Raw genomic sequence first — 17,930 nt, 5'->3', positions numbered from 1 at the left:
TTTTAGTAAAACGCACCTTAAGACAACAAAAATGGGCAAAATAAAAAGAAAACATATTTGAAAATATTCAAGAGGCTTTGCAGCATATGCTGAATTTTACCGTATACATTTTTCTAGCTTAGTTCTCTTGTTTTTGTGTCGTTAACATTGAAAATTTAATCAGCCGGCAAAAAATTGGGGCATTAGAGGGTTAAACATGAGGTTTAACTTCGCATACCAATTGTTTCAAAAATCAGTTGGCATTCAAACCGACAGCTTTTACAAATATACACCAAATGCATTTTTTTCTGGAATTTAAATAGGAGTGTGTGTGAATCTTGTTTCTCACATCTGTGTTTGTGCGTTTGTAATATAGTACTTCTGTTATTGCACCTATATCAGGAAGTAAAAAATACCCCGTTGTTAATATAATCTACCTTTCATTACTCTCTCCCTCTCACACACATACATCTATCTTACACTCTTGAATAGTTGAAATAAATGCACAAAAATCAATGTTTTTTTTTCGGAAAATAAATGCGCGCTCTAAAAACCAAAAGTCCAGTGTTCACTTCAGTAAATTCGGTGAAAACATTGGCTGTAGTTCTTTTGTGTGTTACAAAAAGCCAACTGAACTACCACACTTTACACATCTCCGCAAATGTATCTGTGAATTTGAAAACTGCAAGATGTGCCCCCATAAAAAAGGGAAAATGCAAGTGAATGCTAATAAAACCTCCAACTCTGGCACATTTAATTTGCGAATATAAACGGATATTAAATTTTGCAAATTTTATTCGTCCTTTTTGCAGTTTTCCTGTATACTCTTCGTTATATAGTTTTATTATTATGCATACAACAAAAGCAAGAACGACCATTGACATGCAAAAACAAAAACATCGAATTTTAGCGATAGCTCCGACAAGTGCGACAATACTCCGATAATGCAAATTCAAATTTAAATGATTTTTTTAATATGCGGTTCTTCCCGTAAAATGAAATATCATACATTAAAAAAAAGAAAAAAAAAATAATATTGCCATAAAAACCCATAAACCATTTGAATTTTTTATCGCTTTTGTTTTTGTGTGAGCTTCCGTTAAATGCTGATCTCTAAAAGGGATTTCCGTCACTAGTTTTAGGGATGTCTGCACTACACATGCAAGCCTCAAAAGTTGGAATTTGAAAAGTTGATTTGCTTTACAAAAATTCGAATTCAATTTTAACATTAACTTTTTACGGACATTTTTATTTGCCTCCGTTCAGCTTTAACTGTGTGCTTATAGAAAGGATGTTGCAAATATATTCTCTCAGTTAATATTAACCAAAAAAAAAATGTCAGCAATGAGTTCCAAACTGGCATATGGAATATATATGCAACATGGCTGATATGTCCATAATAAGGTTTAAAAATTCGCCAGCTAACAGAGCTTCATGGAAATGTGAAGTCGGCAACGGTTCTCTCACACTTCTAAATATTTCATGATTAAATTACCATTTGGAAAATCCATATTGAATTCTTTTAGATGATTTTAGTTTTTATTTACAAATAAAATAAACATTTTAGTTATTAATGTCTTACAAGTTTTCATCACATTTGAAATAATGGTACGTATACGTTATTGAAATAAAACTGAAAATAATCATACGCACGATTGTACAATCGGTGTTGAGAAAAATTTCATATAGCTCCAATATAAAGTTTGAATAAAAAAATGTGGCGAAAACTCAAATGGGCTGACTCTCAGCCACCAAGATCGATGCGGAAAATTCCTCTGAGTGATTCAGTAGTCTGCCTATTCGAATCTCTTTGCAGATTTTCATAATGCAATTGCGATGGTGAAATATTTTCCCGTTCATGTTTTGGTTGCCATTTGATGTGTTGGCTATAGTTGAGATAATGTATTTAATTGTTAAATATCTTCATCCCTATACTATTTATTAAGCATCTAATAGCCATCATAATTTATGATTCAACCGAAGTTTGTAGTTTTTTTTCGTATAAAAACATATGCTGCAAATGCTTTATCTTAATCCAGTTTTCCAAATTTCATTTCATCAAACACAGTCCTGTAGATTAACTTTCCGAAAGGCAACAACACGGTCTTATAATGACATTTGCTACTTACTCTAGCTCATTTAATTTCGACCAATATTTTTTTTCTAAACTCTTATACCCTGACACCATAAATAGCATTAAGTTTATTATTACTTAGGATAAACAATCCTGGGCACTCAAATACTTTCCCAGCCAGATTCAAATTTCATTGCTTTATTCTCAGGTTTGGCTCATAAAACCGATTTGGTATGCTCGTATAAGCCATGCAAAAATTTTATGAAAGCAATTAAACTTTTTACGGTTCTTTGGTATTTAATTTTTTTGTTGGTACTTTCACCCACATTCACATTCTCGAACATACCGACACTTGTATATATCGAAGCTTAATAAACAATGAAATTATGTTGCAACGAGCCCGAATTGGCTATCGCTATGCTACAGTTGAAAAACCAGCGCCTCACGGTATGCCAGTAAAATTCCATTGCTATTGGCATTTGAAAGAGACATCGTAAGGGATATTCTCTTCGATCTCTTTACAGTTTTCATTGTCTTCCTAGGATTCCAAAGCTCTGGAATGTGGATACGGAAATGGCAATGTCATGGAGTTTTTAAATCTTTTGGTGTTGATAGTGATTAATGCGTTTTTGTCGATAGTCAGAAAAGTGTAGCATTATCTCCTTATTGTGATAGTGTAATGATTGTTTTGCTATAATAACGAAGAAAAGGTATTTATTAAATACTAATCGTTGTTTTTATATTTCTTCTTTTTATTCTCTTTGTAGATACTCATGTTAAGCATATTCGGACAAATTTATCATCAAGTAAGTACCATTAATGTTGAAAGATTTTACCATAAATCCCCGTCCAGTTGAAAAATTCGTTTTCAAAATGTATTGATTTCTTGGCAAATTTTTCGATTGTATTCGTAGATGAAAAAAAACTCTATATATAAAATATATCAAGGATACTTTCTTATACTAGGCTTTGTTTAACAAAATAATGAAAATGCCAATAGTTGAGGTAGCGAATATAACATAGTTTAAATTTCAAGAAAACCTTAAATTTTGTTAAAATGTTTTATAAGATGCTACAGCACGTACGATTTTACCATAAAGATTTTTCTCATTTTTTTATGATAAACTCAGAGTATATTATAAGCTGACACAGAAATTGCGATTTAAAGGGTTAATTTAACTGAAAGTAAGTCTACCAGAAATGCTGTATCTAGGTCTCAAATTATAAATACAGTTCTACTTAGAACCATCTTTTCCACCGATCTAGTGCGGTCAAATTTTGTGATAAGACACAGTTATTTTACCCTGACCAAGTTGATGTTAAAAATATTCAAATTATTATATGCCACCATGTTCCGATAATCGTGATCGAAAATCATAAGAATCCGATTTACAAGTTGACTTTATACTCCCACGTGGAAGATAATAATGCAAAGTTTTAGATCTACACTGAACAGTGAACCCACCAGGAAAGAAAACTTTCGATTAATTTTAGAAAATTTTTAATATTTGTAGAAAACTGTAACTAAACAGTATTACAAACGCTGGCATCACGCCGATATCACAAAAATAAGTAAATATTTTTCGACAAATTCAAGAATATTTATTAGACATAAATAGTTTTTTTTTAATTGATAAAGAATATTTTGTGTTTTGAAGGAAATAATTGGAGTTCAAAATTGCAAGAATGTCTTTAGTGGAGAAATAATGAACTATTTTATGAGAAATACGAATTTAGTAAATCTCTATGCTTAATTTGTGTATAATCTTTTCCCGTCTTTTAGTTCACTTATCTACCACTCGCAAAAAATTATTAGAGTAAATGAAACTTTCTCCAAATATAATAATTTAATGAACTAAAATATAGTTAAATTGGCTTTAGTGAAATAGCGAGTTCACTTTTTTTTTAGTGTAAGCCTACCAGAAATGCTGTATCTAGGTCTCAAACTATAAATACAGTTCTACTTAGAACCATCTTTTCCGGCGATCTAGTGCGGTCAAATTTTGTGATAAGACACAGTTATTTTACCCTGACCAAGTTGATGTTAAAAATATTCAAATTATTATATTCCACCATGTTCCGATAACCGTGATCGAAAATCATAAGAATCCGATTTACAGTTTGACATTATAATCCCATGTGGAAGATAATAGTGCAAAGTTTTAGATCTACACTGAAAAAACAGTGAACCCACCAGGAAAGAAAACTTTCGATTAATTTTAGAAAAATTTTAATATTTTTAGAAAATTGTAACTAAATAGTATTACAAACGCTGGCATCACGCCGATATCACAAAAATAAGTAAATATTTTTCGACAAATTCAAGAATATTTATTAGACATAAATAGTTTTTTTTTAATTCATAAAGAATATTTTGTATTTTGAAGGAAAAAATAGGAGTTCAAAATGGCAAGAATGTCTTTAGTGACATACGAAGTTCATAATGGACTCATTTCTAAAAATCTTTAAATTTGTAAAAATTACAAATTTAAAGAAATAATGAACAATGTTGTGAGAAATACGAATTTTGTAAATCTTTATGCTTAATTTAGATATAATTTTTCCCCGTTTTTTAGTTAATTTATCCAACGTATGCAAAAATTATTAGAGTAAAGGAAACATTCTCCAATCATAATAATTCCATGAACTACAATAAAGTGAAATTGGCTTTAGTGAAATAGAGAGTTCAATTTTTTTTTTTTTTTTTGAGTGTAAAGTTTATGTGGTTTGGATAAAATACAATCCAAACAGAATCCAAATTTTGCGATATGCAGTTGTGACAACCGAAACAGTGGAGATATACCGTTTTTCGATATCATCACTCAAAATTTTGAAAAATCCTTTTCAGTCTAGCATGTAACTAAATAAACGAAATTCATATTTTGGTTTTTAATTCATAGACGATTTCATGACCAATATGCGATACAGGAAATATCCCATTAAACTCCCCATATTTTTCTCTTTTACTCAAAATGCCGTTTTCTTCACTTTGGAAGTAATTGAAATAAAGGGAAATATGTTACAGAATACGACCTCGAATAAAGGCCAACCATTAGAACCTCCGTAATTTGCATTGAGCATGGATTGAAGTTCAATTTAAGAAATGCCATTAAGTTGGCAATACAAGCAAATATTCACATGTATACACTTATTCGATCTCACTCCCGAAGCACTCACCTGCAGAAGTAACTTCATTTATCGATGGACTTTGGTAAACAAAACATCATCGATGTCGTTTCAGTTGCATTCGTTTGCACACTCCCCTCACTTCAATTCTTGTGGCAAATAAAAATAAACTGGAAATGGGTTGCGTTTATTCCCAAAAGAAACTGAAATAACAAACAACTGATTGCTGTTACTCTAGTAGTGGCCATATACTATACCCATCGAGTATATCCATGCAAGCATTTGGGAGTGTTTTTTAACATTTGTCTCTTAACTACCACTATTTCGGGTCGCCTGGAAGTATTCTAACAGAAATATCTCAAGCCCAATAACACTAAAGACCACTATGGCGTGCGGTGTTTCCGTTTCGAAACGAATTCAACTCTAACAGCGATCGAAAATCTAATCTCTAAAAAAATCTAAATCTAATCTGAATATAAATTTCTTAAATCGACATTGTTAACTTTCAATAACGCCCCATTACACGTACATGCGACTAAAACGTCTCTATCAACAAACAAGCGTGGGTAGCAGAGAGCTAGATTCTCTGACGTGAAAATGAAAGTGTACAATTTCAACGCTCGTTCTAAGAGACCTTCCTTTCTAAAAAAAAGTATCGCTTTTCAGACATAAGGAATGTCACTCCCCGAGGACATTATCGCGTACTGGGACATTTTCTTCCGAACGGGGACACTCTATAATAATAAATATGACATCGTCTATGACAGTTTTATCTTCCATGGCGATGCTACTTTCGAGATAAACTATTTGCAGGGTTATACATTTTTGGGTGCAATCTGCGATTCTGTGTGTGAAATTAAGTATTACTGTGTATGTGGGTGTGCGTGAGTGTGGAACTAAACGTCAATTAAAAACGGTTGACTCTGAAATAAACAACAGCCCTCAATGAACAAAGTCTTGTCCACCACACGCACGTATGTGCAAACATAGATAACTGCACAGAAATGCACACATTAACACTCATTTATACATATATATATATATGGTACTCATACACATGTATATGTTTGTAGAATACAATATATGTATAGGAAATGCAAACGTTTGTGAGGGGTGTATTCGATGGAATGTGTGCGGCTAATATGTATGCAGCATGGCATACATTTAAAAACAAATATTGCCTCCTCTACCCCCAATTCACTGAACTCTGTATGGTATGGAGGAAACGGAACTTAAACACCCAATTGTGGACTATAAAGACTTGTAAATTTTAAAATAGATCTCTGGTATAGGTGTGTATTTGTGTTTTTCCATTGCAACAGGACTATGGTGATCTGTTCAAACCAGTTTGTATGTGAACGAGAGAAAATGTGAGTGAAATATTTGTGTTTGTTATAGTAATGAATAAATTGTCAATATACGATGTCATTGCCGTAGCTACCGGTATCATAGAGGTTTTCTGATAGAAAGATAAACTTTTATGTGTAGGAGTTCAATAGCCCTATTTGATGATATTGAAAACTTATATGGGATATTCCATGACAAATAGGATGGTCGTAATGGGGTTTGTTTTTCGCGCACACACAGACAAATTTAAATTAATTGAAATTCTTTCAACTACCGAAATGATTGTATCAGTCAACGACCTGAATGAAAAAAAAATCAAATTATATTTAATCATATAATTTATGTGAATGATTTTTATTTTGACCAAAAAATGAATTAATTAGCCCTTTAATTAAATATTTTTTAATTCAATGCATATTTTAATTGCAAAATATTAATGATACTCGGAAGCTTTAAAATGTATATGACTTCCCAAACATATTCGTACCACTTCTATCAATACACATCAATACACATTTGTCCTATATTTACAATGCAACCCCTTTTCTTATTTAGTCAACTGTATTCTTTCTTCTATCTGACATAGTTCCAAGCAGCCAACGGACTTTGGAAGTCATGGGAGACATTGTCCCCCTTCGATATAACCGTTCTCTGATTTTATAAACTTTGAAACATTCCCTTATTTTTGTACATTCCACTTTCCGGACACCATAACATAGGCAACTTGAGCAAAGAAATAAAACGCCTGTTGTAATGGATATAGCATGTGCTGAACGTCGTTATATGGTATGTTCATATTCATGGAGCCAAATGTTCGGTTAAACCAATTGGTAACGGCCGATTGCCAAACGTATGTAGCTTGGCAAAAAAGTATCTGCCGTATTTACTAATATTCTGCCACAAATGACAAAACGGGTCCAAATCTCCCCCCAAAAAAAATATGAGGAAAATGTTCCACTACCTGAGTGTATCAAGAGAAAATGAAACTTAAACAAGAACAAGAGGCATAGCCATAACATTGGATCGAAAGAGTACCTAAACGAGGCAAGATGACACTTTGTATTCATGCATTGACTGGCCACGATTTCTGTGTGTCCATATGAGCTTTTGTTTTGTTTGTTTGAATTGCATGACAATATGCAACGTGCATCATGATGCATAGCTTCCACAACATGGTGGTTGTTGATGTTACCGAACGGAATTCATAGGCAAATGCCACATAAGCACACATATATAATCAGCATTGTATAGGGGTAAGTCGAAAGGATGCATACCTGTAGGGGCCTTTTCTAAAATGGTTATCAATTAAGCTGCATAGAAATAAAAATAAAGTGAAAATTAACCAAGGCATCAATTTTATTATTCAGTACTGAATGACTGGAAAATGTCGTAGGAATTATTTGGGATCGGCATCCATATATGACGCACATAAAGTCATTGCCTTGTAAAGCCCAAACTGATCTAGTTACATCCATCAAAAAAGTGCCCAATAATATTCAGTTAGTTTTTTTTTTTTTTTTTTTTTTGGGACCTTCCTCACCTACATCCAAAAATAGTGTCCAATAATATTTTCCAGTTAGTTTTTTTTTTTTTTGGACTACCTTCCATACCTAGTAAGTATTGTTTGTTAAATTCTAATTTTATCTCAATCCCAATGGGTACCTTATTTTACCTACCCTTTTGACAAAATCACTACTTCAACAAACGACACTTGGTTTGCAAAGCATTTTGTCTAGAATTTGTTTCATGGTGACCATTATCGAAAAATTTTAAGAAAGACAGAACGACGACGATTGGTATATATATTTGATTTGACGCTCCTCATGGGATGTTGGGCATAACAAATTTCATACATAAGCGGCAATTATAGCAAATTGTTATAGGAATTTTCAGAATTTATAAGCGAATGAAATTAGTCACCAAAATGTCGAGTAATATTATCATATTTCAATTTTGATATCGAATAGCCTTCTATTCACAGATAAGTCATTGACGCGTTAAATAATAGGCCATTATCTACATAGAGTCTTCCACCAAAAACCGCTATTTCAAAATTTGATTTAGTTCATATATAAAACCTTGTCTTCATGCAACACATGGGAAATCCTTTCATGTTGAAAAATCGTACTGATTGAAAATCCACCACAAATATAAAATTCGACATTCAAATACTGTTGACGCTGGTAAAAAAATGTGATATTTTATCCTAAAATTTCATAGACTACACTCGACACGTCTTCACTGGAATGTTGATTCTAGGATATCACTGCAAATACTCGTGGCCACTCTACAACATTGGACGGAATGTAAAATAAAATTAAATCGCAAATACTTTCACATGAAAAATTATAGTGAGAGGGGATTGACATGGTTCGGAAAGTGAAAATTAAATTTTTCATATGAATCCTTGCTGATTCTTCGTAATTGCCAATGACATATGGTCCAAATTTCTTTTTCACCATAAATGGATATGTATGATCTGCACAAGTCATAGTTTACTATGACTTTGTTTGCGCTGAAAATAAATGTCTTGCCTGTTTGTGCTTCTCCGAAATGCATTTAAAATTAAATCGAAATTGAAATTCAACATCCAAGGACCAAAAACAGATTCGTTTGATATTTTGTGTGTTTGCCAAGGTGTTGCAACAATCTAAATATTATCCCATTGATATGCTGCCAACGAGAAGCGATTGCAGAGAAGGCATGCTGGCTGACAGACGGACGAAAGGAAGGAAGCAAGTGCATTTTTTTTATTTGGTAATTTGCATATTAAACAATAAATATTTGATTGGATTTCTGTCATTCTCCTCTTCTTCAGTACTCCTCTCTTTACTCTATCTTTTAGGTAGATGGCAGAATACGTAAGGTTTTCACTTTTTCGAGCACAAAAACAGAACCAAGACACAAAGTTGAGGTTTTCTGCATGGATTTTTTTTTTGCCCTAACTCACACAATCGATCAACGAGTACTGCACATATGGATTTCCACTTGGATATGCATAAATGGCAGTGTGTTGTAAAACCGCATACACATAATAATCCGGAATCGATTAAAATTTCAATGAAGTTTCATACATTTTGTATGAGAAGACAAGTGCATGTGTCACTGTAAATTTGCTATCGTCAATGTAAAATTGTTTGTTGTCAAGACCAATGTAGTTTGTTGTTGTTGTTGGGTTTTTCTTTTGTGGTGTTAAGAGCAGAGCTAAAATCAATAATTAAAATATTGAAATGAAAATGGAATATATACATAAAACTAATACAGCTAAACACTAAGAGCTTAAATTTCCTGACCACATGACGGAAAATAATTTAAGAATTTTATTCGTCTTGTATAGAATTTGTTGCAAAGATTAGACTGCAATAAATTCTATACAAAAAACTTTCTTGAGGATTAAAGCTAAGATAGGAATGAGGCCGATCTCTAGAACAAAATAGACTTATTCAGAAATTACTTAAAATTGTTCGTTAAAATAATTCTTTTGTTTTGGGTTTTAGTCAAAATCGATTAAGATTTAGATTCCGTTTTGTTGACTGACTGAGTACTTTTTTAAACAGTTCTTATAGGCTGGCTAAAAAAAACATTAAGCTCTAAATGTACTAAAAATGGACTTGAAATCCCTTTTTTATAAAGCAAATATCAATTGAAATCCTGTTAAAGTGCATTTTGGAAGTGTAATGTGAATGAGGTATTATTTTGTTTATGTCAAAGATGCCCCACATATATTTGTCGTTAAAAGAGGACTACACAATTTCTTCTTTCTTTCAATATTTGCGATTTGGAGAATATCTCAATTCCGTTATCTGTGTTGCTTTTTGGTATATAGTCCAAAAATATTTCAATTTAATGTGAAATCCAGAAAATTAAGTTGTGCTAATTATTGAAATGCCATAACTGGGTTTTTATGACACTAGCTTTAGCTTTATTAAAGCCAATATTACGATTTGAATTCGTCAATCTTCATCAGGGCCAGTTACTAAACAAATATGTAAGAAAATATCATATTCATATTTCAACATTACCAACATTTAACTGTGTAATAATTACATTGAATAAAACGACAGTGAATTGCACTTTACTATTTTATGACACCTTACTTACTTATGACAATTTTAAAATTTTCTATGTTTGTTGCAATTTAATTAAATTTTAATAAATTCAGAACTATATTAAACTTAACGCTTTTTAACATTGAAAATCAATTTCGAAAAATGTTCAATCCTATTCAATTAATTTAGTTGTAAAGTATAACTTACTTTTCCCATGGAAATATGCCATCTCAAATATTAAATTAAATTAACCACATTTAAACTCGTTCATTTATAAATTCATTATTTAGTGATTATGAAATACCAACATTCTGAATGGCATCTTTGGGGGTTTCATAGAAACCACAAGTGTTCTCCATCCCCAATCAGCATCTTCTTTGGAATATCATTAGGATCCCTTTAACATCGATATGAAGTATGTCGTAACCATGTAGTCGCAGGAAACAGCGAACAGGCAAAAGTTTCCAGAGAACCACTATCATCACTGATATACAGTTTTCACATTTACTACAGACCGAATCAAGCTACATCATCTTTGTCAACATACCCATCCATCCAGCCATCTATCTATCCACTCATCATATTTCTCTCCCTTTGATGCAGTCCAAAGACAGAAAAAGTGCCGCAGGTTCTAGAGATTCCGTTACTAAATGTACGTCAACACAAATGTTGTGATAAGCGGAATGTCATTAAGAGGAGAAAAGGTAACATAAAAAAGACCTGACGCAATCGACTTAATGTGGTACCCAAGTGTCTGCGGGAAGGCTCCTCTACCACCGAACTACACTTGACAGGCAAAGAAGACAGCCACGAGAAGAAAATAAAAAGTACCCAATTTAAAATGTCACCAATACATGATGACACGATGGAGATTCGCGGAGAGCCCATCGTAAAATAGCAAAAAAGGGAAAGGTTTTTTTTTTTTTGAAGAAGCTCCGCTTCTAACGTTTACCTTGTATACAGGAACACAACTATGCATACTTAAGAATGAATATGATGGGAAATGTAACATCCTACTTATTACTTGGGCATTTAGTACTACACATAAGATACTTACAAGGAAGCCTACAATGACATACGAGGTTAGTGTATGGCATGGGTTAAGAATATAATTTTATAAAATTTTAAACCGAAAATATTCGGTCGAAAATGCAATCAAAGTTTAGAATTCCAGGTTTGTATACAATCGATGCACAACACACTAAATTGATCATCAACATGATTTTTGTCAGTAGTTTAAATCCAATATTTGATTAATTGACTAGAGCCAGTAAGCTCCAAAATCATTGGATTCTACTATAAAAATTCGCAGCAAAAATGTAGTTTGTATCCTCCATTTTTGATCACGAAGTAGTTTAGATCACCTCTTTAAGCCGATAGTCACTAGTTTCTAGTGCCCGTATCAATAGGTTTACTATAATTTGCAATTATAATAAATTAGGTAATAAATAAAGGGTGGTTAAAATTTCAAGGGCCGATGTTGATTTTGAATAAAACACAAACTATTTAGGAAATTATTGTAATTTTATTTTATTATTATATATTGGTATCACTCAATTATGTATGGAACAAAATATCGGCCAAATGGGCGCTGCGACCTCGGTGGCACACCTTCATCCGATGGTCCAAATTTTCGATGATGCTGAGGCATAATGGAGGTTTTATGCCATTAATGTGTCCATTTTATATCTCATCCTTTAGCTCTTGTTCGTTATCATCTCACGATGCGAACACCATTCACAGTAACGGCCTGACCGGCCTCATTTTGGAAAAAAATAGGGCCCGATGATGCCGCCAGCCCATAAACCGCACCAAACAGTCACTCTTTGTGGGTGCATTGGTTTTTCGACAATCACTCTTAGATTCTCATTCGCCCAAATGCGGCAATTCAGTTTATTGACGAATCCACTGAGGTGGAAATGTGCCTCATCACTGAAGATGATTTTCTTCGAAAATTGATCATCCACTGTTGCCATTTCTTGGAACCATTTAACACGTTGTTGGATTGTGTATCCCTCCATGGTTCAAATTGAGTAAGTCTGAAATAGAGAAATGTCAAATAAAATTAGGAAAAAAATTGGCGTTTCTCAAATCTGGCGGAACTTAGTTTTCATGAACTAAACTAAAACTAAATAGGCTATAAAAAATTCCATTGACTTTTTTCTGAGGGCATATATTGAGTAAAATCTCACAAAAAGGTTCAGATTTCGTTATAGCGAGATACACCATTTGTAATAATGTAAACCCACAAACATTTTCTTTTAATCACCCTTGCGGGCCATTAGCGGTTCAAGAGCAATCATTGACCAGATATTGTTGTATATTGACCAAATAGGTGTTCTTCCTCATACGGCACAAACCAAATAGAAAATTTGTGTTTTAAATGTTCTCACAGAATTTAAATGTTTGTATCAAATATTTAGAGATTAATTTCAATTATAAAACGAAAAAATCTAATTAAGCTACAAAAATTTAATGGTACTGTCAAGATGCTATTGAGAATATTCCAAAAATTATTTCAAGGACTTCGTGGTAGGTAAACACAATGGCATGACTACAATCGAGATTCCTTGACATGTCTTCCCTTTTAAAGGTAAAGGCATTTACTTTTTTATGTGTTGCACATTCCGCAACAGTAAAAGCAACAATACCAGCAACCAAAATAATGATGACAACACCACCAACAACAAGAAACGCAAGTTGATGCTGTAAGCAACATCTGCCAGATTCGTGGCGCAATGAGGTCGTCTCTTCCTTATGGTCGTAGCTAAGGCTTTAAGGCTGTTTTCAACAGATACCGCACTGTGCACTGCGAGAAAATGTCATCGAATGATAAAAATGTGTCACGTAATCCCACGAACATTATGTAACATATGATTACTTTTAATATGAGATAGTATATTTGAGTGTGTGTGTGTGTGTGTGTGTATTATTTCACATACGCACACATACCCAAGTATTTGTACGCATGTACATACTTTCTATGGCATAGTAAAATACCTTGAAATTGCTTGTACGTATGAGCAAGGACACTTACCAAACACACACACACACTCTCATACTCATACTCAATAGACAGCTCTATATGATAGATATACTCTAGAAGCAGTGGGAGGAAGCCGCTTACCTTTGTGAAAAGACCAGACCGTGATTGCTGGCTGTTATGTTAGAGTAATCTCTAATGTCAGACCATGTGCCTGCTGTAGGGCTAGGTTGGGAAATGTCTCTTCTTGCAAAATTGTTAAGTATTTATGGTGGTATGATGGTGGTAATCGACGAGTATGGTGGTATACTCTCTTAGTTACTCCAGCTTTCTTGGCAGCATGTTTGATGTTAAATCCATGTACCGATTTGTTCCAATATTTTAGTATTTTTGCTTAAACTTCATGAATTTCAATATTATATGAAATCTTTTAAAATAAGATCCCACATGACAAAAGGTGTTATAGGTGTATTCACCTATAACAACATAATTATTCCCTTTTTAATTGGTATCCATAATTACGAGATTAAAATTTTTCCATTTGTGTGCTTTCCTGTTGCCCCGAAGGAATTGACTTCAGTAGATTCTCATAAAGACATTTTGGCAGATGTAAAAACCATGCTAGACTGATTTTTATACTACACTTATATAAATAACTATTCTGTCTAATATTGTTTATACGAGATTTATATTATAGAATAAAGGGTGATACGGTCAAAATTTGGTCAATATAAACTTGACGTATTTCTTCCAATTTTGCATTTAAAAAACCTGAACACCCCTCATTTTGAAGGTGTGTGTGTGTAGAATGTTGCTCCTATTTTGATTTTGGAATTCACTCTTCAGTTGTCAAAATGCCGTCCAAGCAAGAAGGTCAGCGTATCAAAATTTTGCTAGCGCATCTCGAAAATCCGAGCTACTCGCACGCAAAGCTGGCAAAATCGCTAAAAGTTGCCAAATCAACCGTTACAAATGTAATTAAAGTGTTTGGGGAACGTTTGTCGACAGCCAGGAAGTCTGGATCGGGGGGAAATCGAAAACCGGAAGCCGCTGAGACGACAAAGAGAGTTGCCGCAAATAAGCTGGGTGTATCGTCTACAACCGTGCATCGAGCCAAAAAACGAGCCGGACTATCTACTTACAAGAAGGTAGTGACTCCAAATCGCGATGATAAACAAAATACGACTGCGTGGTAATGGACGACGAAACCTACGTCAAAGCCGACTACAAGCAGCTTCCGGGACAGGAGTTTTATGCGGCAAAAGGAAGGGAAAGGTAGCAGATATTGTCAAGCTCATAAAACTGTCAAAGTTCGCAAAGAAATATCTGGTTTGGCAAGCCATCTGTACCTGTGGCTTGAATAGCAGCATTTTCATAGCTTCCGGGACTGTCAACCAAGAAATTTACGTGAAAGAGTGTTTGAATAAACGTCTGCTGCCTTTCCTGAAGAAACACGGTTGTTCCGTACTGTTTTGGCCGGATTTGGCATCTTGCCATTACGGTAAAAATGCCATGGTTTGGTACGCCGCCAACAACGTGCAGGTGGTTCCCAAGGACAAGAACCCTCCCAACACGCCAGAGCTCCGCCCAATTGAGAAATACTGGGCTATTGTCAAGCGGAACCTAAAGAAGACCAAAAAAACTGCTAAGGACGAGCAGCAGTTCAAGGCAAACTGGCTTTCTGCGGCGAAGAAGGTGGACAAGGGGCTGTACAAAATCTGATGGCAGGTGTCAAGCGTGAAGCCCGGCAATTTGGATTTGGAAAAGCGGAAGCCTAACTAAATATTTCTCCTGAATTTTATATTAATTGAACTTGAAAAAGAAATTTAATTTGATTTTTTCAATAAACGATTTCACCGATTTACACGCGTTTTCCCTTGACCAAATTTTGACCGTATCACCCTTTATTATACATGAACATTCCAGAGAGAACCAGAGGGACTTATCCACTATTGTATAATCAAAGCATGGTGTTAATGGGAGTGCAAAGATTTTTTTTTTGCCTACGCAAATGCGGCTATAGATATTAATACGTGGGATCCAAATAAGTATACCGATATAATTTTCCAATTCTCCATTACGAAGAAGTACTACATTAATAAGTCTTCCAGATCATATTCATAAAAATCATAGTTGTAAGAGTGTCAACAGATATAAGATAAAATTCACGCAAAACTATCACAAATGTGTTGACAATGATCCGAAAATCTCTTTAGCTTTGTTCGAAACGATATTCTGACCGACAGGTTGTCATTTCAAATAAAGAAATCCTAAAATCTTGTGAAATTAACTTTCCACACAAATTGTTTGCTAAGTTTTTCCTCACATTTGTTTGCCCTTAGGAAAAATCTGGCGCATTCGGGAAAAGAGAAAGTTTTCCATTCACAAGTCAGCCACACTGCCACACTGCAAAAGAATGCTGCGTTGAAGAAGGACCAAACAAACAAACAAAAAACTATCAACTTGCAACTCAACAACACCAAAAGATACCACATTTCACCAACAATTCTCAGTATTCCCTAGGTACCGTGGTTCAACTGATGGAGATTTGAAATGCATAGCCCACTACTGGAAAAAAGTCATTAGTGTACAAGATGACCAATTCCGGCATCATTATGGGGAAAAGTCAGGTTATTAGCAAAAGTCGTTTCCTTCTTCCCTGCCCTCTGTATCAGGGCCATACGGGCAAGTGGAGTTGGACATTTGCTTATTTCAAACTCTCCAACAGCTGTAGCCAAAAACTCCACTTGTTTTGGGAAAGAGAGCAGAAATTTCAAATAGTTTTCTGGGGTTTTTACGACCTGTTTTGGTTTCCTATTTGGCTTGTTTGTTTGGTTAGTTCAATGGTTGTCCGGCGGTCTGGTGAACGAGTGATGGGATTGTTGCATATCCACTTTACCCCGAAAAAAGTGCATAGCATGGTCCCTAGTCCACAAACTGCAGCAGAAGACCATAAGGGAAAAGTTTTCCAAAAATTGTGGAAGACCACAAGAAACTAATAAGCAGAGGAATGTGCGATTTTGCATTTAAAATTAAGAATGAAAGACCCAGCAAAAATACTTTTATTCGTTGGTGATTTTGTTATTCAAATTGCCATAAAATATTCAGTAAAGTTTGCGAAGGAGTGAAGGAACTGAGCTGTAAAATGCAGTGGGTAGTGGCAACTTGTGGAAAATGCCACAAGTTTCACCTCCAACATTTGGTCTAAGTTGGTAAGTATGGAAATCATGAAGACTAAGAGTCATTGGTACTGTCGTCACTTTGACCAATGCTAAGAGATGAAATGTCCCAAAAAAAGAAAACAAGTCCCACAAAATAGACAAAATGATAAAACTCGGTCTACCACTACTGTGGCTGCAGCTCTACTCATATCTATTTCGAGTTAGTTAGCTAGCACAACTGATGTTTTTTTTTTTTTTTTCTTTTTTACTAAAAAAATAACAAAAAATCCTTTATGAAGAATATAATCCACGTGAGTTTTTAAACAAACGGCGCTTCATATGAGATTTTTCTTAGATCATTATAAAGAAATTCGCGGTGGTTACTAGGCCTCAATAAATCAAGTCGTGAAATGAAAAATGTATTTAAGGCAAATAAAAGACAACAAATTATTCCAATATTTATTAGGTAGTCCGATTGTATTCCATTCATATTTTTCATATTTTTGGTCAAATAGGCACCAGATAATAGTCCACAATGGTTGATATATCAGGTATTAGTTTGTTTTTTCATGTCCCATTTTTTCCGACGCGTAGACCTACATGAGCTGTTGGCCAACACAACTTATGACTGTAGATGCAACCTCACATTAAGGGCATATGTAATTGTTGTATTTGCATTGCTTGGTAATCAAGAAGACGGCTCGCAAGCTTGATGCTTATTTTTTAGGTAAAAGTCTAATTACTGCTGTTCAAGTCACTGAACACTTCTGGTTCCCTACTATCTCGCTATTGTCCTTTTTCATCGAGATAAATTGTTAGGTTAGATATAGTGGCAGACCGTTATTGAAGGCTCACTCAAACTATTCAGTCCATTATGATACCAAAAGTGGTGAACTTTTCTTTTATCAATGAGAGCTGCCCGTTTCTATGTTTCAGCCCAATGACAAAGAACCTCTTTTGTATAGTACAATCCACAAGCCACCACTGAAAAACTCTTTTATGTTCAATGGAATCCGGTCGAATAACCCAAGGTGATTATTTTGTTTTTCTCTCAAATAAAATTACAAATTTCATCAATTTCACATAGATTTTTATCAAATCAAGCGAACAAGTAAGCAAAAGGTGGATCACTAAAATTGGTTGCTGGTCATTTGTAAAAATCTTAAAAACAAACGAACTGCACTTAAAGAACTTATCCATGTAGAGATTCG

The 17,930-nt window shown here is 34.1% G+C and overlaps 1 protein-coding gene across 2 annotated transcripts in view; it reads left to right on the top strand.

Annotated features, from left to right (window-relative positions):
• Tmtc2 (Transmembrane O-mannosyltransferase targeting cadherins 2) overlaps positions 1-17,930 on the top strand; it is a 136,017-nt gene that overhangs the window by 57,283 nt on the left and 60,804 nt on the right. For both annotated transcript variants that reach the window (XR_012719832.1, XM_075297964.1), the window contains exon 3: positions 2,821-2,859. The gene's annotated coding sequence lies outside the window, so the exon portion shown is untranslated. The remainder of the gene's footprint in view (positions 1-2,820; positions 2,860-17,930) is intronic.

This window comes from Haematobia irritans, chromosome 2 (genome assembly GCF_050003625.1).
Source record: "Haematobia irritans isolate KBUSLIRL chromosome 2, ASM5000362v1, whole genome shotgun sequence".
Taxonomy (NCBI): Eukaryota; Metazoa; Arthropoda; class Insecta; order Diptera; family Muscidae; genus Haematobia; species Haematobia irritans.
The sequence above is the reverse complement of the archived record's forward strand: the minus strand, read 5'-3'. Positions and strand labels throughout refer to the sequence as shown.